The sequence below is a fragment of the Symphalangus syndactylus genome, chromosome 1 (assembly GCF_028878055.3).
Source record: "Symphalangus syndactylus isolate Jambi chromosome 1, NHGRI_mSymSyn1-v2.1_pri, whole genome shotgun sequence".
NCBI lineage: Eukaryota > Metazoa > Chordata > Mammalia > Primates > Hylobatidae > Symphalangus > Symphalangus syndactylus.
This window is the reverse complement of record NC_072423.2, coordinates 61,224,806-61,252,343: the sequence shown is the minus strand read 5'-3', so window position 1 is coordinate 61,252,343 and position 27,538 is coordinate 61,224,806.

The following is a 27,538-nucleotide window of genomic DNA, read 5'->3' as shown; positions in this document are numbered from 1 at the left end:
TTTTCATATATGGATGTCCAATTGTTCCAGCACCATATGTTGAAAGACTGCCCTTTTTCTATTGAATTGACTTTGCACCTTTGTCACAAATCAGTTGATTATATTTATGTAGTTTATTTATGGGCTCCCTATTCTGTTCCATTCATCTGCATGTCTATTTTTTCACCAATACCAGACTGTCTTGATTCATACATCCATTTTTTCATTCATGTAGTTATCCATCCATTCATTTATCATATCCTTAATAAATATTTATTATCTTCCTCATGCAAGATATTGTGCTAATACTTCAGACAACAAAGATGTTTTAGACATGGTAGCTGACCTCTAAGAGCTGTCATACGGTCTGGGAGGTGGGCTGGAGATGGTTGCAACCCCCACACAAATTGTGTAAAACAAATCACAAGGTGAAAATGCTATAGGAGATGCACAGAGTAAAAGACACTTTTCAAAGAGGCTGATATCAATACTGACTTAGAATAAGGAGATTTGAGCAGGGACTTGAAGGATGGATAGGATTTAAATAAGATTGGAAAGTGGCTGTGTCAAGGTGAAAAGAACAGAACAAGCCAAGTGAGGGGGAAAGTACAAAGTCTAACAGCTGTGTCCAATTGAAGTACAATCAAAGCCATGTGTGCAATTTTAAATTTTCTAGTAGCTGTACTAAAAAAGAAATCCTTGAAATTAATTTTATATTTTATGTAACCCAATATATCCAAAACACTGTCATTTCAATGTGTAATCAATTTTAAAATCCTGTATGTAGATTACATTTATCAATTTGGAGCAGCCACATTTCAAGTGCTGAATAGCCGCGTGTGAATTGTGGCTACTATATTGAACAACACAGGCTTTGGAGGCCAGTTGTGAGAAGAAAGTTTGCAAAAGTAGGTTGGGTCCAAATTATGCAGAAACTTGAATACTGGGCTGAAGAATTTGAACCTGATTCTGTAACTTATGGATAAACACTGACACTTGAGCAAGTAGTGACTCCTATTAATACTAACAAGGTGCTCCTCCCCTGGACTGGCAGTCCTAGATAGGCACTCAATACAGGTGTACTGAATGGTTGTTGAATTATCAGAGCAATACTTCGTGGAGATTTACTGTGGGTATATTTAAGGAGGTGGAATTGAAAACTTGGAGGACTAATGCCTAGGTTGTTTGAATTTAAACCACATGATATAGAAGCTCATGGTTGCTTTATTTAATTTTTCTTTCTGCATGAGGAAAATTACTGCCTAAAATATTATTTAGTGTATGTATGACAATCTTTTGTAGTGTTGTATTCTTTGTTGTATTGAAGTGTGACTAGGACAGGCTTATGTTTTTGGTAGCCTTTGGGGATGGGTCTGCTTACACATTTCAATTGCTTAAAAAAAAAAGAAGTGGTTTTCTTAAAGGAAATGGGTAGAGTGACAGGTTGAAGATATGACTGTTGTATACATTTTTGTTTTTTTGAGAATGCTCTCTTGACAGTAAAGGGCTGGGAGCCCTTTAAAATGAGGGTAGTAATAGTGTTAAAATCCCAGTCCTTAGCTGGCTGTGAAGAAAACCAACCAGGTTACTTGGATTTGTTGTGATTGTGGGTGCCACCCTTCTTGCCAAATCTATTCTCACAAACTAGCAGTGGATCACAGCTGAAAAGCTTTCTGTTTTTTGTTTATTTCTTTTTCACTTGAGATCATTTCCAAAGACTGATAGTGAAATATCTATCAAGAGGCCATGCTAAAATAACAAGTGTAATATTTGCCTGCAGGGGGTATGCGTGGGTGTTGCATTTTGGGCCTGTCAAACTTGACAGTGTCCTTTTAAGCTTTTCAAGAGAAAACCTTATAGTAATAGAGCCACATTTTCCATCAGCTATGACATATTTCTTCATGTTAATCCTCAGATTTGGTTGTACTTTCTCCTTTGTAATTAAGCTAACTTGGTTTTCAGAAGCTCGTGGTTTTAATATCTTTTTTTGTGGAATTGAAACAGCATCAATTTGGATTTTAACTCTTTTATTAGATTAGTTTTTAATTAGTTTTAACTCTTTTATTAGAATTAGTTATAGATGTATAGGCATACCTGGTAGCATTTATTAACATCAGCCTCAGAGAGCTTTGCGGGCTTTTCACTGCTGCTTTTGTTTCTTAGCACAGTAAATGGCTGTGAGCTGGGTCTTTGTTGCCAGGTCATGGTTGGAAAATATCAATTATTACAGAGCATGTGTGCATTTGAGGAATTGTCTCCATGTAAATAAGAAGGGCATTTCACTGGAGTTGCTGCACTTTTAAGCCACGGTCTCAACACACAGGCAAAAATTGTACTTTGGTCCCCTAGAAAATGGAAGGTAGTGGTGAGGGATGGGGGTGTCCTTTTCCAAGGAAAATTCTTGAGTAAATGCAAAGTCTGACATGATTTTGTGAGAGGTTTCTTATTTAATGATGTAGTAAAAGAAAATAACACTACTTTAGTGCTTAGCAGTAATTAAATATAAATTGCTCCAGTCAAGAAGTGGTTTCAGAAGTAATACACCTAGTGGCTTTGGAACCAGAAGTTAGGTTTAAATTCTGGCTCCACCAACAATTGCTGTGTGGCCAAAATCTTTCTAAGACTCATTTTTTTTTGTCTGTAAAATAGGTTAATAATAGCAACTTCGTAAGATATTTGTGAGGTTTAACAAGTAACTATATTCAGTTCCTAGCACATGCCTGAATGGTAGTTATTGGTATGAAACAGTGCTAAATGCTGTGTTTGATTTGCAGGCCAAGAGCTAATTTGCTCTTCTCTTTTTGATTGTCTCTCTGGAATGACATAGAGTAAGGCAGTTGTGGCGACCAACTCTGTCTCCTGAGGTGGGATCATAATTGGTTGATGACCCCAGCGGCTCCCTTTCTGGATCCACCACTGTGACTACACACCTTCCACTGCCTGTTCCTGTCAACAGCTGAGTGTGGTGGGAATCCTAAGGCAGGTCCATTCCAGCAAAACAAACCTCCTGTCCCATGGGCAACCTTGGCTGGAGGACTCCACAGTGACTTGGCTGAACCTTTCTTAAAACTCTGCTCAGTTGCTACCTCTTTCGTCCCAATCCTCCTTCCTTCCACAGGTGCTGGAACCGTACAACTCTCTGCAAGTGCCCCTGCCTGCTCCAGCTGCATCCCCTATTTGCTCTTGCAGGGCTAATCCCATCTTGGAACCTCCTTCTTGGCTGGGCTGAACTAATGCTGCAGTCCATGCCTGGTTTCCAGGCATTTGTAACTTAGAGTTCAATTTAATTAAAAATAATAGTGCTTCCAAGGAATGCTCCAGAATTAAACCAATTTAGGTCCTAGAATGAAAAAGAGGATAGAATTGAGAGGACAATACATCCAGCCAAAAAAGAGACAGAAAGACTGAGAAAATAAGGTGAGAAGAGCATTTCCCCTTGCCTCAATTGTAGCGCCTTTCCCATTTCCGTGGTGCTGAGCCCATGCCAGGTGCAGATGCCCTCAGCAGGATGCCCTTCCCTCTGGCCTCTGTCTCCTGCACCACTGTCTTCTTGCCTCTCACTTAGCCCTGAGTATAGCCCACTATCTAGTATTTCAAGTGAAACAGGTCCTTTGATTTGTGTTCCTTGAAGGATGGAAATGCATTTTTGCTATTTTCCTATCCCTCTTAGCTCCTATCACAGAGGGCTCTTGGTTTTATTTGTTGTTGGCTAAAAAGACAAAATCAAGAGGCCCATTAGTGCTCAGGATACAAGAACGCTGGGCAACTCCCAGTTCATGCTCTCTGTTGGGAGGGTCTCTCTGGGTAGCCCCCGGACAACCTTCACGAACAGGAGGTTATTAGAAGTGTTACCACTTAAAATATATATGTTTTGCCTTAGTTCATTAGAGTGTTCAGCTATTGATCCCACTCTGATTATGATGAATCTATTTGGCTTTATGCTGAAATATTTTCCTGTAGCGATGAATGATGTCACTTTCCCTTCTCTAAGTTCTAAGGGGTAAATCTGTTCAATAAAAATAATCAAGAAGATAAAGAGTCACAATTTGGAGAACAAGACTGAGTTGTAAGAACAATGTTGCCCCAATGTTGGGGGCAACATTGGACTCACAGAAAGGGGAGATTACATTTAGTGGGGCTCTGGGGCAGCCTCGTGGGGGAGCACCACAGGCTCTGACCCCGAGGAGGGGAAAGAGAACGCATAGAGGCCTCTGGAGATCAAAGATGCATCCAGGGGTGGCCGTTAGATTCACCACATGTCTGTCATGGAATTAGACATGCCGGCTACCCCACACTTTTATTCCCTGGCCTCCCTGCTGGCTCTCTGAGTTCAAACCAAAAGTGCATGGGGAGGGGGGCCATGGGGGGATTGAGGAGGGCTGATGGAAAAAGGCAGCAGAGAGCAGATTTAGACACTTCTGTTCACAAGAAGGTGCTTTCCCTAAATTCTCCAGCAGAAATGGAAAAAAAAAAAAAAAAGGTCCTGGTGTTTCACACAGTCACTTTAGGGGCAATTTTATCTCGCTTTGCTAAAAATTGGATATGTCTTCCTAAGTCTTCCAGAGCCATTGGCTCAGCAAGAGTTTGAAGTGTTGTGGCAGCGACCCTGACTTTTTCCCTTGCCTCATCCTCTCCCACTCACCCCCTGCCTCTATTTTTCTCTTTTATGTGGATCTATCTGTGTCTAATTTAGATGGCAAGTTCCTTAGTACTGTATGTTATAGTGTCTAGCATACTGTGAGCACTTATAAATGTTAAATGATAATAATGATAATAGGAGAGCCCTAAAGGTGCCAGCTGCTTCATTTCACTTGAGAGAAGAGGGTTTTCACTGCAGACTGTAGTTTAAAAAATAAGGGCAGTGGGGAGGGAAGGCATGTCGGCTTTCTTAGGCAAGGAGGAGGACAGAAAGAGGCAGATAGGAATATGCCATATAAAAGAAAATGAATTAACAAAAAAATGGTCAGCTAAAACCTCAGGATGGAAACAAGAATTCAGTACCTGGTATTGAGTCTCATAACCCTTTCAAAAATTGCTTGTCTAAAGTCTCAAAGAAATTTGAAACATTGATAACCTAAAAAGGATGCTGCATCCACTTTCAGCCATGCAGAAGGAGAGCTGTGGAGAGTGAAAGACCCCCGACTCAGGCCTCAGAACCCTTAGCTTCTAGCCCTGATTCTGCGGCTAACTGGCTCTAGAACATCTGTTGAAATACTTAACTTCTCTATTATCTACTTTCCCATTCACGAATGAGGGATGAGGCCAATGCAGGAGACACTTTACTAAATAATCTCAATGAGTTCTTCAAGTTCTGAAATTCTGTGTGCCACTGGCTAGTAGCTGCATGATATCTACCATTTTCTTGAACATTTACTATGTGTTAATCTATCAGTTTCATATATATTACCTCAATCAACACTCCACTCTGCAAAAAAAAAAAAAAATGTCACTATCTGTAGTTTACAGATGAGGATACAGAGGCAGAGAAAGAATAAGGACTTGCTCAAAATGCCACAACTGGTGGTAGAAGGAGGAGTCAACACCATCCTTGTCTGAATCTGAAGCCAGTGTGCTGACCCACTTTGCTACCCTCAACAATGGCCTCTCTTGAGCCAGCCCCAGTTGGCCCCATGAGTTGAGCCTGGAATGCACAACAATGTTCTGGATGTGCACAATAAAACACTGTTCAAACTGGAAGAGTCTCAGAAATAACTTAGGGTAGCAACTGTATTTAGAATATTCAATTCAGCCATACCTTGCTCACAGAGTCTGAGATTACTTAAGAAGACACTGATTAAGCACTAGACAGTACTATATATACCAACTGATTTAATCCTTACAGCAACCCTATCATGCTATCCTGAATTTTACAGGTGAGAATTCTGTGGCACTGAGGTTCACTGTATCCAGGCTAGATGAGGGTGGAGGTGGACTCCAGTCCCATCTCCGGCTCCCCAGGACGGGTGCTCCTCCATCACGCTCTACTGCCTGCCCAGCAGCTCTCGCGGTTACTCACTGGCCTAGTTCTGTTTTGCTGGGGGTTGCAGGGAGGTATGGATGCAATGGAGACAGAACTCAGTCTCCCCCGCTTTTCACTTTTTCCTGCCCCATGTGCACCTTCAGGACTAAGATGTGCTGGACTCTCCTCTCTTCTCCTTGTGATGATGATGCAGGAGGCAGGGAAATAAGAACAAGCTACACTGGTAGCTCTTGTTTGGAATAAAGGAAAACATTGACAGAAATTCTCCTTTCATGATGGAGGGTGGGAACGAAACAACTCACATTTCCTCCTCCTTCCTTAGCCAAGTGCTTGCCTGCTCCACTTGGAGCAAAGGTGAGGACTTGAGGTTGCGGAAGCAGCCACAGCAGCCCATCCACTGGCTTTGCTGGTGGCCTTGTCGCTCAGTCAGTGGGGAGAAGAGGCCTCATCTCTCCTTCGGAAGGGTGCTGGGTGACCCCTTAGACCTCATACGTCCTTAATACAGAAAACAACTGAGGAAGCTGGGTTTGGCTACCTTAAATTTAGATTTTGCAGCAACAATCAAAACAAACCCACTGTCACCGCCCTTGTTGTCCGCACAAGAAAAATGACAGATGCAGATTCCCAGAGAAAGATGTTTTGACAAATAACAACCATAAATAGCTGAGGATGCTTCTCATTTTATGTTGCATCCTTCTCTTCCTTCCTTCCTAGTCTTCGTCATTTGAAAACTGTCATTAAGATGTGTTCATTTTTATGTGGTATTTCTATATATATTGATATCAAAAGAACTTGAAGTTATATTTTGCTACAAGAAAAAACAAGATGAAGTATAGCATATATGTGCACGTTCATTATTTGTTACTAAAATATATATATGATATACATATATCACATATCTATTTTTTTAAAACAACAGTAAAAACAAGCCTCTTTCTAGATGGGTACAGGGGACAAGCCCAGGGCAATGCATGCAGCCAGTGTATGCAAAGCTGTCTACACAAAAACCATAGTAAGAAGCAATATCCCTTAGTTGTTCCCCACTGCTCCAGTTGCTTGGCCCAAGGAAACACTTGTAAATTTAGACACACACAGAAGTTTCTTAGGTATAAATATGTGCATACACAGACTAATTCTGGAAGAATAAATAAAAATTGCTACAAATAGTTGTTTCTAGGAAGGAACACTGAAATCAGGGTCCTTTTCATTATATGCCCTTTTTTGATATTTTTAAACTTTTAAACTTTTTATTATTTTATTTGTGAAAAGATGATTGTAAAAGGAAAATAATCCAAGTAAATCATATTTACAGCAGAGAAAAATATATCACATTTTCACAGCGAGGACTTGGTACTCGTGTCATGAACCTCTCCTTGCCCTCTAGAAGCATATTAATAGAAAGAATAAACTATATGGAAAGAAGAGAAAAAACAATATTTCACAATAACCACCCCTGCCCCCATCCTGCCCCTGCTGCTGCTGTGTGCAGGAAGAGGGTCTGCCGCTGGGCTCTCAGAGAGCAGACATCTCCCTTCCCTCCCTGATCACCATGGGTTACAGATGCAGAGACAGGCAGAAACTCCACAGATGGGGAAATGGGGCCAGGATGCTAATTAGGATGCACATTGCAGAAGTGAATAGGGAGCCTAAAGATGTGTTTCAGGATGGGTCTATCCTGGCAGCACTTGACCCTCAGCCATTGGAGCTTGCCTCACTCAGTATAATTGTCCCCTGTACCCGACAAAGAAAATATGTTCCTTACACCATTCCAGCAGGTCAGCTGAGAATCCACATCAGTGACTGGCAAAAAAGAGAACCACATTCTGAAGAGAACTTGCACCAACTTGCCTGGGATTCTGCGTTGGGTGTCCACTTGGGACTTATGCCGACAAATAGTAAGCAGTTTGCCACTTTTTAACCAAGCTCCATTTTCCTCTTTATGACAGCCCTGAAAGGGAAGGAGCCTGTCTTCTGGAAGAGGTCAGTGTAATTTATAGCTAGGGAATGGCTGCATCATGCTCACTCCTTGAGCAGAAGAAGGCCTTTATCAGCATTTGATGTGCATTTGATGTGCAAAGCCAGGGTGTGCCTTGAGAGGAGGCTATGGGCTGCTGCACATGTGTGCATTTGTGCTGTTGCAGACCTCCCCATTTCCGGGCAGTGGCCCTGACCTGAGCCTGCTCCTTCTCTTCTTTATCCTGATGGAAATCCCAGAAACAAACCTGATGTTTGGTTCTGGATAAAGATGTCTGGGGAAGGCCAGGAAAGATAGGGTAATGGGAAGGGAAAAAGCCAAGGCAGAACGAGAACATATAATAAACGGGAGCGTGTGGAATGCGCACCACCTGACTTAGCCAGATGCCTCTAGAGGGAAAGCAAAGGAAACAGCTAAATGCCTTTATATCCCCTGGAGTCTTCAAAGGAAGCCTGCAAAGCGGGGCATCTGAGTAATCCTCACTCGTTTAATATCTGACGCGTTTGCATCTGTGATGTGCACGGTAAATTAGAATTCCTGGTACAAGAACAGAATTTTAACTGCTAAAGTTAACACAGAGGTCAGGCAGCCTTATCATCACTTTATCTTATCTCATATGGTGTCGGGATGAATATCTGGGGACAGGGGTGTTGTGGATCTTTTCCTTCAGGAACATTAGGAAAAGCCATAAAGAAAATGATTCCAAACTCAGCAGCCTTCTGTGGGGAAGGAAGGTTAGTTCTGCCATCAGCCCCTTCCATGGACCATCCAGATTCCCACTACTAAGACAGTTTAGCTGTAGTCTCAGTGCAGGTGCATCGTTACTTTAATTATTTAGGATGCAATTTCTGGGCCTGAGGAAGATGGATAGCACATCTCAAAGAAAACAGACTTCCCCTCCAAACACACCACTACTAAATTCTTCAGCAAAACAATGACAATGGATTAAATAGTATGTTTTTAGATATTGTTAACTTTATTTTCAGAGGAAGCACGAACATTTTGGCTGCTGGGGATCCACTTGCCATGGAGACATGAAGTCTAGATTTAATCAAATCATGCAGTGTGAAGTCCACACAATATTACTTTTCTTATACTAGGCTGAATGCTTTGATTATTATTCACTCTCAAGTTACATTGGGAAATGAGATCTATAATATTATCATGTTTATGCTGCTGGCCAAGGTCTTCTGAAATATGTCAGCAATTATTACCCCATTGTATAGATTAATAAAATGAGGCAAAAGCAATACATTATTGATGGAAAGAGGAAGAATCTTATACATGTGTACACATATACACAGTCCTAAGGCTTCATCCTTAAAGTTAAAAAACAAAATAAACTTTATCTTCTTACAAAAATAGATCTTTCTCCCAGACAAGTGTGAATCCAGCCTAGTCTGAAATTAATTGGAGGTCATGTCATGATGTTGAGTTTTATTTGTATATTATCTTTCTAATTTTATCTTTTGGAAAGGAATGATAGAGTTTCTTGTTTAGAATAAGGGAGAAAGTCTTGAATAGACCTAGAATATGACCCAGTGAAGAAATTTTAAGTATGCTAACATTCCGAGTGGACTACAATGCCATTTGACTGGGATATTGACTTGAACCAACTCTAATATATTACTATTTTCGACAAAAATTTTCTTGTTTCTCTAGACCTGAATAAAACTGTCTCCTACTTAGCCAATACTGCATTCTAACTTATACAATATGCATCTCTGAAAACCAGCTAGAGATGGTTTCTGCCATTGATCTCAGGATTTCCTTGGTGGAAGTCATGAATACTTTTCCAGATTATTGACCTCTGCTTTGTTCTGGATTCTTCTGAGCCAACACAATTCCTATGTCTCTCACTAGAATAATTCATAGAAAGAGGAGAATGTGTTCCAGAAGTTATGGAGAGATTTCCCTCCAATAACCCACTGCTAGAAAATGGATTCCTTCTTCCCGAAAGCTAAACCCACACTAATTTATATGTTCCTGCAACATGATATCGGGTCCTGGCTGAATAAGAAACTACACCAAGTCCTATATACTCTGAGGATATTCAGGTCCAGAGTTGTACCTCAGAGGGGCCGGGCATTTGCCTTTGGTCTGTAAAGACTAGTAAGGAACATCTGTAAGTTTTTGCCCTTGTTCTATAGCAATGAGATTTTGTTTACTTTCAACGTGGAGGCCTAGCCTGCTGGCAATAGCATGAGTCAGGCAGATAACTCAGTAAACCTCTCAACCCCATCTAGTTGAAGAGGAAGAGAAATTTCTCTAGAGTCTGGAGGAAGGGAGAGGAAAAGTACCTCTGGCCACCTCTTACTTGCTTGAAGGCATTGGCCACCCTTCCCTCTCCCTCCTGCTGAGACCTAACTTGACCATTTCACTGTTCATTATCACCTCCCACAGGGGTGGGCAAAAACAGGGGGAAAAGATGAAACTCAAATTCACCTATTGGAGGTGCTAATTCTTGACTTTCACACCATGCTAAATTGCTTGGACGCTTTATTGGACAATTTACAGTTGTTTTTCTAAACCCTTTGGTCTATCAATGAAATGTGTATTCCATACTTTATCAAGGAACTGAAACCCTTTCACCCAATTTACCTAGCAGTTCATGAGAGATTTTTGAAAATTACAGGACTCACATACCATATTCCTATAACATAGCTAAAACTAACTCAATTTGTCTGTGTTAATGGAGGAAAAGGGTAAGACTGGAAATTTAAATTAAAAAAAAGACAGAAAAAACTTATACTTCTTGACTTCCTTCTCTCATCACAGCTCACATCAGAGTCACTATGGTGGAATAATAGACACTGGAGACTGGGAAGGGTGGGAAGGTGAGAGCGGGGTGAAGGATGAGAGATTACTTAATGGGTACAATGTACACTATTACACCAAAAGCCCAGATTTCGTGACCACACAGTGTAACCATGTATCAGAAATGTACTTGTGCTCCCTAAATTTATACAAGTAAACATTTTAAAAGAAACAAAAGGAGTCACTATTATGGTGAAAAAGATTAAGTTTAATGTTATATATTGTCTGGTGGAGACACCAGTAAGCAACCAAATGACCTAAAGCTAGGGAAGGGGAGGGATACAGGGAAAGGGAGGGAGACAGAGAAGGAGCAAAGGGCTTGAAAACTCACATGTTGGATCATTAACCCTTGAATAACTGAGAGTCGGTTTGAGATAATTTGTGCTGTGTTTGTCTAAAAAAAAGTCATGAAAATTGTTACAGTCAATTGCACTGAACAAGCAGCAATACACTTGCTAACAGGCTATGTCAATACTGTAATGTAATACTTAGCTGAGATAGTAGGGAATGTAGACAACATGGATAATTGAAACACACAAATAATTCCAAAACCTGATATAAACTGATAGTTGCAACTGCTTTTTCACAAAGGTGCTGACAGGCACCAATACTCATTCAGTTTTATCTCTGTTCTCATGTCTCTCCCAACACCTAGAGGGAAAGAAGTAGAAATAAGCCACAAAATGACAAAAAGGAAGATCACAGAAGTAAAAAAGAAAAGTGAGAAATATAAGTATAGTTCATGTTATTGAGTAGCAGCACTCGAAAGATTGGGAAATGACTGGACTGAATTTGCATCAATTCATGTCTCTGTGTAATTTGCTTTGATGGAACAAAGAACCACTGTAAGCCTCCTAAGAGTAATATTTTCCATCTCTTTAAGGTTTATAGGTTTGAACTCTCAAGACCTGTGCCCCTGAGGCTGTTTGTTGTCCTGAATACTTGGCCTACAATTATGGTAAACCCAATTCCAAGGCCTGGACTAACACACACACATTCACCTGGTGACACTTTACCTAATTTCAACAGAGGGAGGTAAGAGTGAGCATCTTGATGGAAATTATGCCAAATTTGAAATTCACAGATTCTGTTTCAAATCCCAGAGCCACTCCTTGGATATGGGCTGTTGGGAAAGTCACTTAAAAGTTTTGAGCCTTAATTTACTTGTTTTTGAATTAGGATAATAATATCCCATAGGATTACTGTGAGGATAAAATGAGATGATATATGTAAATGTGTTTCATAAAATAGAAGTGTTATGTAAGTCTTAGTAGACATTATAAAGAGGAAAAAAATTGCATGGCACATCAAATGAACCACTCCGATGATGCTCAGATTCTAATGCTAAGCGAACATTTGGGAAATTTGACTAAAATGCAGATTCAGGGGCCCATCCCCAAGGATTGTGATTCAGGAGGTCTGGAGGCAGACCCAAGCATCTTCATTCTTAGCAACTGCCCCAGGTAATTACAGAGGTGATCCATGGAGCACCTTTCAGAAACACTGCTGTCAGCTGCCAGTTGACACATTCTGGCAAGAGTGACAGAAATAGGAGATGGGAAACTTCCCAAAACCATATGGAGCCAATGCTGCTCTCCTCCCATCCTCCTAAATGATGCTCTACTATCGCATTCACGGCTGCAATCCACAACTTGTCTCAGTCATCTCTTCTGTCTCTAAGCAGGCATTAGGAATCTATTATCCTTCTTTCTGTGATTTCCTCTCACCACTCCCTAGGGTCCTTTTCCTTTGTGCCAAGAACACACATTCTAGGTTCCTAAGTCTCTCCAGGTAGGTACCTCGCTCAGAATCTGTCTTTACTCTGTTGTTTACTCTTAAATTTCTCAGCCTTCCTCCTGCTTCACATTTTGATGTGAATGGCTTATATGTGCCATTGAAAGGCTGCTGATTGGGCCAAACAAATGATCAATTCCAGATACTTCTCATCATTTCAAAGAGATAAATGAGACATTTGAACTATACGCAGGAGATTATTGGTAACTCTATAAATTAAGTGTCTGCACGTTATAATTATGTCAACTGATTCCCGCCTTCTTTGTGACACCAGTCTTGCTTCCTGGGGAGGAGTCATGCCTCAGCCACAAGAACATGCCCAGCATATCAGAAGACCAGGGCAGGGAACTTGGCTCACTATGTCTTAAACACTCACAAACCCTGTTCGGTGCCTGGTGCCATGAGGTCATCAGTGGCTGTGACTGTGCTCTCTAAAGGGAATCAGCCTTCAGTTACACCAGTGTAAACATGCTAGTTATAAAGATTTATGTGAAGCTGCATAGGGGTCCTTTTACTACAAGTGGTCTATATCCCTGATTTCCTCACGAAACAAAAGTGAAGTTCAGACTAGGTCTGGGCTACATTCTTAGTGCTTAAAAAAAAAAAAAAAAAACTATGTGTTCATTAAGTTTTCTTTTTCCCTTTCTCTTTAGCGCTAAAAAATGTAATACAAAGTATTCATTTTACCTTTATTTTTCAAAATAGAATACAAATATTTTGGAAAATCTAATCCACACATTTTAATAATAATTCTAGAGAATTGGCTGTGTCAGATCCAATTCACCTTTTAAGGTAATTATTAGAGATATATACTTCTGTCTATTTCATCTTAATTAAAGATATTACAAGGGACTTGTTGGTTTATTAAAATAATTTTAATTATTCATCCCTAAATTAAAACCCCTAGGAATAAAGCCATAATCATTTGGAGAATGATTTCTGATACGAAATTATGAAAAGAAATATTTCAAAACCAGTTTTAAAATATGAGAAAAATATGTGAGGATAAAACATAACATTATCTACTCACCTCCTTGTAAATGCCATAGAAAATTATCAAAGCATTTTCAAATACTTGGACCTAATAGTCCCCACTCCTGAAAAGGCCAGTAGAAGATTTGGAGGACACAATAGCTAATTTAAACATTTTTAATGGCTAATATGGATTCTAAATGGTATCATCAAAGAATGATAAACTCTCTAAGTATCATACACATTTGCACCACCGTTAATGGGTTTATGGGCCTGGATTTGTAGGGTTAATGATAGCAAAAAATATGAAATCTTCACTGAAATAACAGATTTACTCAGCCAAATTTGATTGGTCACCGTGGCACTTGTCTCACTGCCTTCTTTTTAGGAAAGGAGATCCAAAGCCAAATCAATGTGTCTAGCTTGTCATCAGAACTTAAAATTCATTCTGGCCAAAATTCTGTCTGCAAAAGTATGACTCAAGTGAATTAAAGTTCAGAGCTTCTTGAATTGAATGGGCTGTGATTGTGCAAATTTAATTTTAGATAATGTACCAGATTTAGGCATGTGCTTTCAGGCTTTTATTACCCAGAAGGAGAACAACTATAGTGTTGTGCCATAGAATAGCACTGCCCTGGGAAGGCAGAAACCTGCAAAGTGGCCCCTATCCTGCCATGATTAGCTCCGTCACCTTGGGCAATCCGTGTGGCCTTGCTGGGCATCGTGTGAAAAATGAAATGGTTACACTAGATGATCTCCAAGGTCTCTCCAGTTCTCAGTCCCTCAGTCTCTCAGGTGGTATGAACACCAAATTACTTTGGCAAATGGCTTATAAATCCATGGGAGCAATGGGAGGTGAATACCACTTGATTGACAAGTGTCAAAAGCACTCAAGGGTTTTTTTTTTTTCTGCTTTTTCTTTTCTTTACAGGATGGGGTGGGTGATGGCAGTGTATCTTGTTGAATTTACAGAAGAGCTAGGACAATCCACCACGACAAAGGGCAGATTAGAAGGTTAGAAACTGGGTGGGTGGTAGGCACTAACATTCATGAAATACTCACTGTGGAGCAGTCATGATATTCAGCGTTTTTCAACAAGAAACCATGTAAACCTCAAACAGCTGCGAGAGATGAGAGTGGTCATCACTAATTTTGTAATGAGAAAAGCAAGCCTCAGAAGCATCAATAACATGTCCAAATCATGCTAGGACTTCAACCTGGAGTTCTCGGGCTCCAGGGCCTCTGCCAGCAGGATCAGGGAACAAGATAGCCCCACAGAGCTCCTGAGAAAGCCTGAAAAGTCAGGGGTCAGCTCTGGACAAAGAAGAGTGCTATGGTTTGAATGTTCCCTTCAAAACTCATGTTGAAATGTAATTGCCATTGTAACTATATTGAGAGGTGGGACCTTTAAGCAGCTATTAGGTCATGGAGGTTCCCTCATGAATTAATTAATGCCATTATTTCCAGAGTGAGTTACTTATCATGAGGCTGGGTTGTTATAAAAGTGAGTTTGGCTTGATTTCCTCTCTCTGCTTCATGCCTGCTTGCTTGCCCTGCTGCCATGTTATCACACAGCAAGAAAGCCCTCACCAGATGCAGATGCAGATGCAGCTGCTTGATCTTGGACTTCCCAGCCTTGAGAACCATGAGTCAAATAAACTTCTACTGTTTATACTTTAGCCAGTCTGTGATATTCTGTTATAGCAGCAGAAAATGAACTAAGGGAGGAAGTGAACACAAATACTTTTTGCAAAGGAGATGAGAATAAGAATTGGGGTGCCCTGCCTGCCATTAGAAGTGCCTTCATGGGATTTATGCCTGGTTTCTGAAATAACAGTGTCATTATTTTAACCTAGAAAACATTTCTTCACCTTAAACTGCAGGTTTAATTCTACTATAGCTCATAACCTATTATAGGAATTTAACAAATTATATAACTGTGAATGTCAGATGCAACAACACTATTCTGTACTCTAACAAGAAGCTTTGGGTAATTTATTTAAATATTGATATACTTGTGGTATTATTAGAAAGTTCTTTAGTGTTTTAGTACAAAAAATATACTTTTCCTTTGACCTAGGAATCCATTTATTGTAAAATTATGCCTCACCACAATTAAAAATGAAAAAGATATTCATTTTATATTTATATTTCTCTATGTTTATAATTTATAACCTACTTCTTTCTAACAAAAGGGTTAAGGCAAGTTATAAAGCTACTGAGTCTGCAGGTGAGAGTAAAATAATTATAATTGTGAGGAGAGGAGGAATGTGGGAGCTGGGAACTGAGCAAGGCATTAGAGATATAAGCACTTAATCAATAAGAGGTGACAGCGGCAGCACCAGGGATGAGTCTCATTTGAGGTCAACAGGACAAGAGTCTTTCTGCTCTAGGGAAAGCAACAAGAAATAGTAAAGTGATAAAAAGGCAGAATGAGAACTTACTGTGACATAGAAAAAATAGTCTGCAATGTGTTTAACTGGATAATTTTAGGGAAATTCAAGTCAATTTAACCCAACAAATGCATTTGAGCACCCACTACGGGCACTCTTATGAGAAGATCAAAAGTTGAGTAAGAAAAAATTTTAATCCTCAAGGAGTTTACACTCTAGTTATGAGTATAAGAGGAAGATAACAGTTAAGAACTGATGTTTATATTCGTGGAAACAAATGATGGGAAGGAATATTGAAGAATAAAATCCAGTTGTCAATAAGCTCATTTTTTAGCCAATAAATTATATGTAATCTATAGCAGTGGTTGGCAACATTTTCCTGTAAAGGACCAGATAGTTCATATTTTAGGATTTGAGGACCAAGAGACAAAGTTAGAAATGTTGGGTAGGCACTTATATATTAAGAAAGAAAACTGACTCACACCTGTAATTCCTAGCACTTTGGGAGGCCGAGGTGGGTGAATCACCTGAGGTCAAGAGTTCAAGTCCAGACTGGCCTTTATGGTGAAACCCCATCTCTACTAAAAACACAAAAAAATTAGCCGGGTGTGGTAGTGGGCGCCTTTAATCCCAGCTACTTGGGAGGCTGAGGCCGGAGAATTGCTTGAGCTCGGGAGGCAGAGGTTGCAGTGAGCGAAGATCGCACCACTGCACTCCAGCCTGGGCAACAAGAGCAAACTCTGTCTCCAAAAAAAAAAAAAAAAAAAAAAAGAAAAGAAAACTACTGCCCACCTCATCCCAAAGCAGACACACTCTGCAACCCAGTTGCCACCAACTGAAGAGATTCTAGCGATGAATCTCTGTGTGGGTAGGGATGAATTGCATACAGATCTCTGTGTGCAAGTCTCTCTTCCCCCCAAGAGCCCAGTTGCCTCAACTTAGGCAGCTGGCTCAAAGGGAGGCAACTCACTAAACTACTGACTCCTGAACTGGGATTCTACGGCCCAGTGCTTGGCAGCTAACATCAGAAGAGTCTCTAATGTGTAGATGGCAACCTGCGCAGACCCTGGGTTGGAGCACTGGATGCCAGTGGGAACAGGGGTGAGGGGAATGACCTGGCTAAGTCTCCAGTGCTCAATGTGCTAGCAGGGCCATACAAAAATACGGTGGTCTGATTTATAAAGTAAGAATCCACCTTTCTCACTTAATTAATATGATCAAATGATTTAAAATCTGTAGTATTGAGAGAACTGGCTAACCATGTGGAAAAAGATAAAAATTAGATACATTTCTCACAGAATATTTCAGGATAAATTCTAAGTAGATTAGTGATTTAAATGCAAGTAGCCAAATTACAAAGCACTAGAAGGCATGTAGACAGATATAGATAGATATGGACAGATAGGAAGGCAGGGGAAGAGAGAGAGAGAGACAAGGATGCCCTCTGCTATTTAATATTCTGTTGGAAGTATTAGCCAATGCAGTTAGGAATGGGAAAGCAAAAACAAAATCATAAGAATTGAAAATAAAAAGGCAAAACTATGTTTAGTTGCAGATAATGTTATATATTATAATACAAATTGAAAAGAATCCATGAAAAACCACTACAAACAATAAGAGGACTTAGTAGTGCTATAACATTGTAACTTTAGCAGGTTATAAAAGTAACATAAAAATCCTATACATACAAACAAAAATTATATAATCAAAGAGAAGACCCACTAACGACAGCAAAAATGAAAATAAAATACCTAGTTGTAAAATTAGTAAGAAATGTCTAAAACCTATATGGAATTATATGACACTTCTGCAAGAGATGAAACCAACATGACCACATGAAAAGACATACAATTTACTTGAATATGAAAACTCAACATTATAAAGTTGTCAGTTCTGCCTAAGTTAATTTATGAACTTAAAAAAATCCCCATAAGAATTTCATCAGGTTTTTGGAGATCTTTTTCTTCTAAACTTAGAAAACTTGCTTATAAAGTCCATTTGGAAGAACAAGCAAGAATAACCAGAAATATCATGAAAAAGAAAAGTAACAAGGAAGGGCCTTGGTATATCAGATATTAAAATAGAAAATAAAGCCTCGGTAATTAAAAATATTTTGATATTAGCACATTAATAGAAAGGGCAATGAGATAGGATAGAATATCTGGAAATAAACTCACTCATGTATAAAATGTATATAGTAAGTAAATGTAGTAAATATATACGGTACATGCTGATAAAGGTAGCATTTCAAATCACAAGGGGAAAAAAGACTATATTTAAGAGGCAATATTGGGGTAACTGAATAGCCTTATGGAAACAGATGAAATTAGATCCATTCCTCACAGTATATGCCAGGATACATTCGAAATGAATTCTAAATGAATTTAAATGCAAATAACCAAGTCACAGAGCACAAGAGGAAAACACAGGTGGGCTCCTCTATAGCCTGGGAGTGAAGAAAACTTTTCTAGGACTCACAATCTGGAATTAATAAGGCAAAAAATGATATATTTGATTATATAAAATAAATAAAATTTTTGTGCATAGACACATATGCACACAACCTATTTGGGAAAAACAAATGACACTGGTAAAATATTTTGTAGTTAAAGATAAAACGTTAATATTTCTATCAATCTCTCTAACTTACAAAGATCTTCTAAAAACAGAGCACACACAAAAAAACAGCAGCCCTAAAGAGGGACAGAGTAATGAAAAAACAGCATACAGAAAAAGAAATGCAAGTGGCTTTATTTATTTATTTATTTATTTATTTTTACTGTAAGTTCTGGGATTTACGTGCAGGATGTGCAGGTTTGTTACATAGGTATATGTGTGCCATGGTGGTTTGCTGCAGCCACTGACCTGTCCTCTAAGTTCCCTCCCACAAGTGGCACTTAAACTAGGAACATATGTCCAGTTTTACTTATAATAAATTGAACGCAAATTAAAACGACACCAAATGCTATTTCCTCCCTATCAGATTAGCAAAAACTTGACAGTTAGACAACCCATTCTTCTGACAAGGCTGGGGGGAAATAGACAGGCTTGTATATTGCAGGAAGGAAAAAAAAATGGTACAGCCCTTATGGAAGAGAATTTAAAAATGTCTAGTAAAATTATATATGTATTTACTCTTTGACCTAACAATCCTACTATACAAATCTATCATAGAGATACATTGGCAAAAACATTGAGATATATGCACAAAGCTAGTAACTGTAGTGTTATTAGTAAGAGCAAAAACTGGTGCCAGTTGGTGACATAAGCCACACAGAGAAATATCCAGGTGATTTTAAAACATAGTTATCTGATGGTACAACTCTACAGGGCTATATTCTAATGACAAAAGAACTGCGAAGAAAAGAAAAAACTGTATTGGTGGCAGGGCTGGTTTTGTTCTTCTGACGCTGTTTGGATTAAGCAAGTCAGTGACTATGTTGATCCATTGAAAATTGTGATTTTCAGGTTAAAACCTTAGAGCTCTAATTTTGAACTGTAGTATTAAAATTTTAATATGAATTCATGATGTATTTTCATATACAAATTTTTGTATCTAAGTGTACAGAATTTGCACATATATATTTGTGTTTGTACATATGTGTGTAAGTTAATTTTTGAAACTGGGAGAGGTTATTCTCTCTGCTTGTATATTTTGTATTTTCTATATTTTCTATTATAAAAAGTACATATATATATATATATCCTAGTAAAAATTGAATAGAAAAAAATATTCTAGCTCTGTTCACTGAAAGAATAGAAAATATAAAGATGAACCTAGGAGCCAAGAGCATACCTAATACTTAAAATTGCAATTTCTAAAAACCTTTTAACCAACAAAAGCAACCAGAACTCTTTAGAGAAATGGGGGTTCCAAGTCTGGGCAAGAAATGTCCAATATGATGTTGGAGCTATCAGTGACATCCAGGAATATATCAAAAGGACTCAGGAGCCAATTTGAAGAAACTACCAATGGCAAACGATGGGAAAATTTGATTGGCGGTAAGAGGAAAAAGAAAATGTACAGAAACATATCAGGCATGTTTAAACACATGATTTCATAGTGATAATTAGAAAAAACCTCATTGGTCAGCTTTGGAACATACTAGGGAATGAGCTCCTTATTTTGAAAACTGGTAAATAAAAGGAAAGAATCAAGCATGAATCCTGCCTCTCATATATTAATTGTACTTCAATAAAACCCAATAGTAAATGAGCAGAAGTTTCTCTTTATAGGCATTTTCCAGCAACTAAATGAAGAAGGAATAATAGAGTTAAAATAGCATCATTTTGCAACCTTTAATGAATTAGAGTCTAATGGATCTAGGTAGTTGTCATTGGTTGCTGCTAACATCACAAACAGTGTCAACCAGATATTATGCCCTGCTAAACGAAGGTGTGCAACACCGCCTACACAGTAGTGTTGCCAAAATGTCAGACTCGGATCTGATCAAGTCTCAGATGTAATTGCCAGTTTATAGGACATATATTAAATGGCACCAGCAAAATCCAGACTGTGGGTGATATGGTTTGGCTGTACCCCACCCAAATCTCATCTTGAATTTTAGTTCCCATAATCCCCACACGTCAGGGGAGGGACCTGGTGGGAGGTAACTGACTCATGGGGACAGTTGCCCCCATGCTGCCGTTCTCGTGATAGTGAGTGAGTTCACATGAGATCTGGTGGTTTTATAAGGGGCTTTTCCCCTTTTTGCTCGGCACTTCTCCTTGCTGCTGCCTTGTAAAGAAGGCTGTGTTTGCTTCTCCTTCTACCATGCTTGTAAGTTTCCTGAGGCCTCCCAGCCATGATGAACTGTGAGTCAATTAAACCTCTTTTTTTGTAAATTACCCAGTCTCAGATATGTCTTTATTAGCAGTGTGAGAATGGTCTAATACAGTGGGGAACTCCATAGGCAAAACCCAATCTCTTCTTCAACAAAACAACAAAAACTTAAGAAGAAAAAGACAGCAAGGGAGCAAGAACCTATAGATTAAGAGAGGCAAATCAAACAATGGCAATATGTGGCCCTTATTTGGATCCTAATTCAAGTGAACTAAATTTAAAAAAAAAATGTGCAAGATATGTGGGGAAATACAAACACTGACTGGAAATGAGATAATATTAACAAATTATTGTTAATTTTTACAAGTGTTACTGTGATTTCACGGATGTTTTTTAAGATGAGTCCCTTTTTTCAGAGGTACATATTGAAATGTTTTCAGATGAAATGATATGACATCTAGGATTTGCTTCAAAAATGTGGTGGAAAAGGGTAGTGATGAGATATAGATAAACCAGGACTGAGTTTGTGTTGATAAATGTGGCAGCTGGGGGAGGAGTACCTGGGACATTCATTATATTATTCTCTCCACTTGGGTATTTTAAAATTTTCTATAGTGAAAAGCTATTTTTTAAAATACATTTTTTCCCTGAGTCTTAATAAAATGATTTCATTTTACATTTAAAAAAATGTGGCCTGTAAACATTTTATTTTTCCTGATAAGATCATCTTTCCAAAATATGTATGGCATGTTCTGCTGAACATCTGTCTTAGTGACATGCTGCTTAGCGGTGCTGAGGACTGGGGCGCACACCACTGTCCTCCCCAGCATTTGGACTCTGCCGTCAGCGTGAAAAAGAGCAGTGAAATAAACAGAAGAGCTTCTGCACGTGGCCTGATCCCTCAGCTCAGCCTCTGCTCACCGCAAGTTCAACAGCATGCGATGGGGTAAGTGGCTGAAATCACTGAACTATCCATTAACTCAATAAAGTATAAAAGTCATTCAGACTGGAAGTTTGGTGAAATTCACTGGTCAGTTTTTTAGCTAGTGTACAAAAAAGATATATCCATAGACACTTGGGCACTTAGAAATGTTTCCAGATTACTGATACATCGTTCTCTGATGCAATTTCTTTTTAAAGCAATATTGTCATTGTCAGTAATTTAAATGACTAGTTTCCAAGGGGGGAAAAAGCACTACATCCTAAATGTGTTACATTTACGGAAAGCTGATGACAAAGCATGCCATTTTAGTAGACTTTTACATTTAATGTTGTATCTATTCCCATATTCAAAGTCTCTTATTCATCACAGCTCTTCTTCGTGCAAACTTAACAACAAAAACAGCGTATCCCAAGTCTAACTCTAATATTGACATTGAAGAAAAGAGTTAACAGGGAAAGCTTTCTTCCTCATTTGTCATCATTAATATTGCTTTCAAAATTGTTGGACCTAACAGGAACCCCACCAAAGTGAAAAGTGTTCTTATGCCAATGCTGTTATCAGCATTAGATACATTATTGGCTGTGATTCAGAGGCACACTAAATTAGAAACTTGTGAAGGGAGAAATTTATTAGATAACTAAAAGTACAAGTTGCTCTTTTTCGGGCCCCTATTTCAAAGAATGGCGAGGTCTCTGTTCTTCAAAGCTCTGTTGGAAAAGACAGCACAGATTACAGGATGAAATGACTAACGCTCCATTTTACTCATAATTTCTCATAAGGGCAAACATACAGTTTTAGAGATTCAGGTGTGCTCATAGACTGTTAAATGTCTGGCACACTCCTGCATTCTCTCTGATCCTACATGGGGCCCATCAGGCCCGGTGTTGGGTCTCTGGTAGTGTGAGGGAACACACATGTGCTCAGGGTGCCCGGAACTGGGTGGGTCTTCATAGCTAGCACAGCCCTGCCTGCTACTGTCCTTAGAGAAACATCAACAATGATTCATGCAGTCTTTATTCTGAGTTATCAACAAAACCTAAATTGTGAATCATTGTCAAGTTCACCAATCAGTCAAACCACCACAGAAACTGTGAAAGCTGAGCAATTACAGCAGAAAGGAGTTCTGTAATCTTTAATATTTTTAAACATTAACTAAGGGGCTTAGGAAATGCCTCAAATTCAAAGCAGTGGAAGCCGATGCCATCTAATCACAGATCCACACAATGGCCAGGCAAAACGCTCCTCAACTCTTCCCCAAATGCTACCAGTTCAGATGAGAGGGACCACCAGGAAGGGGGAACATTTCTGTCTTCATGCCCATTCAATTCTTGGCCTTGTTGCTGAGCCTTCCAACAAGCATATCAATTAGTAGCTCCAATAGTGAGAGTTTTGTTGTGTGTGGGTTTTTCTTTTGGTAATTCAAACACCTGTCCACTAGAAACTGGACTGAGGCCACTGAACAGTTGTCAGATGGTAACTGCGGTGTTTATAGATTCAATTCGTAGATCTGCCTCTATGTTGCACAAAGTGCCAAAAAGTTGTATAGCCAGACATCTGGCAACTGGAAGGGTATCTGTCTCTTTAGCACTCTGATTGGCCCTCAAAGTTCTATTTGTGCATGCTATGCAGATCCTGGGAAGGCAAGCGTTATTTTAAAATTGTTATCTCCCTCATTGCCATCCACAGAGTTGTAGCCACAACTTCTGGTTCCTTACTCCCTGCCAGTACTACAGTCACACCAAGATATAAAAAGAAAGCTTCTAGAATTTGGCTTTCCATATCAATTTCTGCTAAGCTCCCCCAACTACTTAATCTGGCCAAACACAATCAAACAAGCATTCTAATTCTCCCCAGTGTCTAAGTTATTTTCATAAAGTAATCTGAGTATTTGGAGAAACATTCAAATTCATTTAAACTTTTGGGGGCCAAATAGTACTTTATAGGAAATGTACTATTAAAGAGTCCTGACAGGCCCACAGAAGTTAATGTACTTTGCCACCTTCTGTATTTTTTCTAGGAAGGGGCTTAGACAAAGAAAGGATAGAGTATGTGCACAAGGTACATGTGTTTTCAATGATCAGTGGTAGCCTGGAATATAGCAGAGTGGTGGTGCATCCATATGAAAGTGGAACATATGTTAATCACTGATGTAATTGTATAGCTTTGCACAAAAGGCATCTCTATTTTTTATTTCTGAAATTCATTCATTCAGCAGGCATTTGTAGGCTGTGTCCTTCCTTTGTATATGTGTTTCTGAAAATGTGTACTAAAGTTGTACCCGTGAATATTCAACAATAGATATATTTTATAAAAGAGACCCTGGTTTTTGAAAGTTTAGAGGAAAAAAACCCCTAATTAGATTTCACCTTTCCCGAATTTCTAGAACTTGTTCTACAGTTTTTAATTCCATGGTTTTTCCTTCACAGCAGAGGACATAGTCGAAGTAGTTCTATCACTAGAGTCTCCACTCTTCGAAAGCCTAATTATTTCTTTTACATTTCTTTCCAGTTTTTTTGCATCTCTGCTCTCCCTCACTTTACCCCTTCATGATGCATGTATGGCATACAAAGGCCATTGACCAAACCTGCTAGGGGCATTGAGGGTTAATAGTATTTTTATTACAGATGAAGATAGAAGGATCTGCAGAGAATCCCCTCAGGTAACATGGAAGGGGAGAGGCCTGATGTTTTGGATATTTGCCATTAAAGCTCATTAAAATGACTCCATAGCTATGTCTAATTCTAATGAATAATTAATGCTAAAACGTTAAGGGCTTGAGATTCTTAATAGTGACGATGACAAAAGGCATGGGGACCAGACTCCATGGCTGTCCAGTCACTCCTCTTCTTGGCCCTCTTTAGCATCTTGTCCTCAACAACGAGGTTTAATCTCACCCTCTCATGTGACAACCCATGATACTCTCTTAAATGTGATTTCAGGTATTTCTAAAATACCTCTGTGAGAAGGAAGGAGCAGTATTCTAGGTTCATTTTTGTAAGTACAATACTTTAGTTCCCAAAGTGACTCCATAAGTAGAAATTCAACTGAAATCTTTTGGTATTGACCAACAGATACTTAAGTGAGTCAACAGGATCAAAATTGAAATAAATTATTCGCCTGTCACTTACATTAATTGGGGAAGAGCCTTGGTTTTTCTATCTCCAAATCAGTAATCTAGCTCCAAAATCAGTAATTATGATAGCAGTGAAGTGTTTTTCTGCATGCTTATAACTCAGAGAGGCATTGGCACACATGAAACTCAACTTCTGCAACTATACAGTTGGTGGGAATGATGTTGCCTTCTATGCATAGCAGTGTTGCAAAGTTTAGCTCCCACTACAATACAGATATGCATAGGAAATACCGTATTTTGATTTTGTCTGTAACTAACTTACCTTCCTCCTATGCTCCATCTCCTCCCTCCACTCTTCTATTCCACCTAAACTCCTACATACTTCTGGCTAGAGAGAAAGATATTAACAAATGTCCAATCTGGTTTAAGGCTTGATCCAATAATGTAAACTGAAGTAAATGACTTATTGGATGAAAATGCTCAGTCTTTTGGATGTATTCCCTCCCTCTGACTTCTCTCCCAAGATGCTGCTAGATGTATGAGAAAAGGGATGCGGTCTCCCAGGGCAGTGGGGAAAAGTCCAGGTCTTAAAGCAAATCTTGGATGCCTGCCCTGGTCTCTCAAATGATTTTCCTTATCCATTGTGTACCACTTGAGCTCCTGGTATTTGTGTTTAAAATATGCAGCTGGGCTATCTTAAGGTTTGTTGGTCTGGCTTGGCTTTCTCAGAACCTAGTGACTCACCCTGGCTGACTTGACCCCTAAGTCAGCTAGTATTCAGGATCCTGTGGTGCATGCTGGGACTCTATTGGGCTCCCCACAGGCTACTGTCCATTCTCCGGCCCTGGATACAGAGCCACCCTGTCACAGTGATTGCTGCCATTTGTAGATCCAGATGCTCAATGATTTCTGGACCCTACTCCATGCCATGTTGGAATCAAGGGTGGCTTAAAATTCTGAATGTTAAGGTCCCACTGCACCTGGGCATCCACATTGATGAAGTTGTGCCCCATTCTCTCCTCCCTCTCCCCTGTCATTCCTCTCCACCACCTCCCCTCCTCTCTCCCTTACTCTTCCCACCATGCCCCAAGCAAGAAAAAAGGTGGGCTGTTACTTTGACTTCTTCTATTTATATTTTCTTACTAATGTGGAGTAGGCTTACCTGACACCAGGAGATAAGGGAATTTAGAAAATCTGCTCTGGAGACAACAGCCTGACTTACTTTGAATTTCAAAAGCTGAATATTACGTAGATTTTTTACCCTTACACTCCTTCAGTACACGTTATAATCTACCTCCAGGAAGATGGTTGTGCGATTGATTGAGAAAAATCTTGTATTTGGGAAGGAAAAGAAGAAAGCAAGAATATTTAAGAGCCAATTAACTTTCTTCCCCACATATTGATATAGGACGACTCACATGCCCCTCAATTAAAAAATGTACAATGTAATATTCATGCTGAGGTGCATTGAAAAATGATCATTATTTTTCTCATCTGTTTTAGAGAGATTTTTGATGACCTATATCTGGAATTTTGTATAAGAAGTAGAAAGGTCATGGGACATTATTAAGAATCAAGGAAATAATACAAGAAAAGAAGACGGGGGCATTTTCCAGTTTTACAGAGATACGGAAACTAGTGTGTTATTTTTGAGCAACGCATGCAGGTGGCACGCATACATACCCACTGGCCTGGGAAACTGATGGATATTAGAAAGATAATAGTAGTTACTGACAATTGTTGCATGCTCTTAAGTCCCGGTGACTGCTGAACCAGTAGCTCTGAAGTGGAGTCTGCACATCTCAGGAATAAGCAAGACAGTCCACTGAGATGTGGGGAGAAAAGACTGAAATTCTACTTAAGTAATTTCTTACATGACATAGAGAAAAATGAACATTACTGATATTTAGTGTATGGGGTTATGCTAGCATCCTCACTCAATTCCTAGGCTAGATTAGGGGGTCCTGAAGTAGCATAGAAATTCCATTTGGGCAGTGGCCCTATTCTTTATTCTCTCATTTTTAGTTTATCCTGACACGTGTAGTTTACATGAACCAATATAAGGCTATATTCATACATATATGTATGACTGTGAAAATGTTTGGTACCACACAGAGGTTCTCAGATTAACTCCTGGAAATGGTTCATACAAGTTTTTAAATGTAATAATGAATTACACGGTTTTTTTTTTTTTTAACAACAACAACAACAACAAAAATTATGTCCCAAATTTGCTGAGTTTTTTTTTTTTTTCTGTGATAAAATGTGACTGTCAATAATATGCTACCTAGCGGTTATTTTGGGAGAAAAAAAATCAGCACACTTAATCCATACCTTGCAGATAAATGTGACTGAACAATAAAAGAGAAAATAGGTGTTCGGTAAAATAAATATCTGGTATGGAAAAAACATTTTTTAAAAGAGGATGTTAGAAATGCTTTCATCATTATGATTTTTTTTTTTGCTGAAAATGTTATTACCTACCAAAATGTTTAAATCTAGAAAGAAGTCCAGAAACAAAATATTGTTACTCATTTATAAAGCTTCCAAATGAAGCGATTCAGAGTACTTTGAACCTGTTCAGTAAAATATGATGATCTGTGATTATTTTCAAAAATAACTGCCTGAAACCAGAGAAGATGGACATTTAGTAATTTAATTTCAACAAAGGTCTTTCCATAAGTGTTGCACAGTTTGAAGATTTTAAGAAGTATAGCCAGAAATTTATGTCTTTCATTTAGCTATTCGTGGCTTATGAAGTATATTTTAAGCTGCAGTAGTCACTAAAAGAAAGTAGAAATAGACGTTCAAATGAATTACATCAGTGTT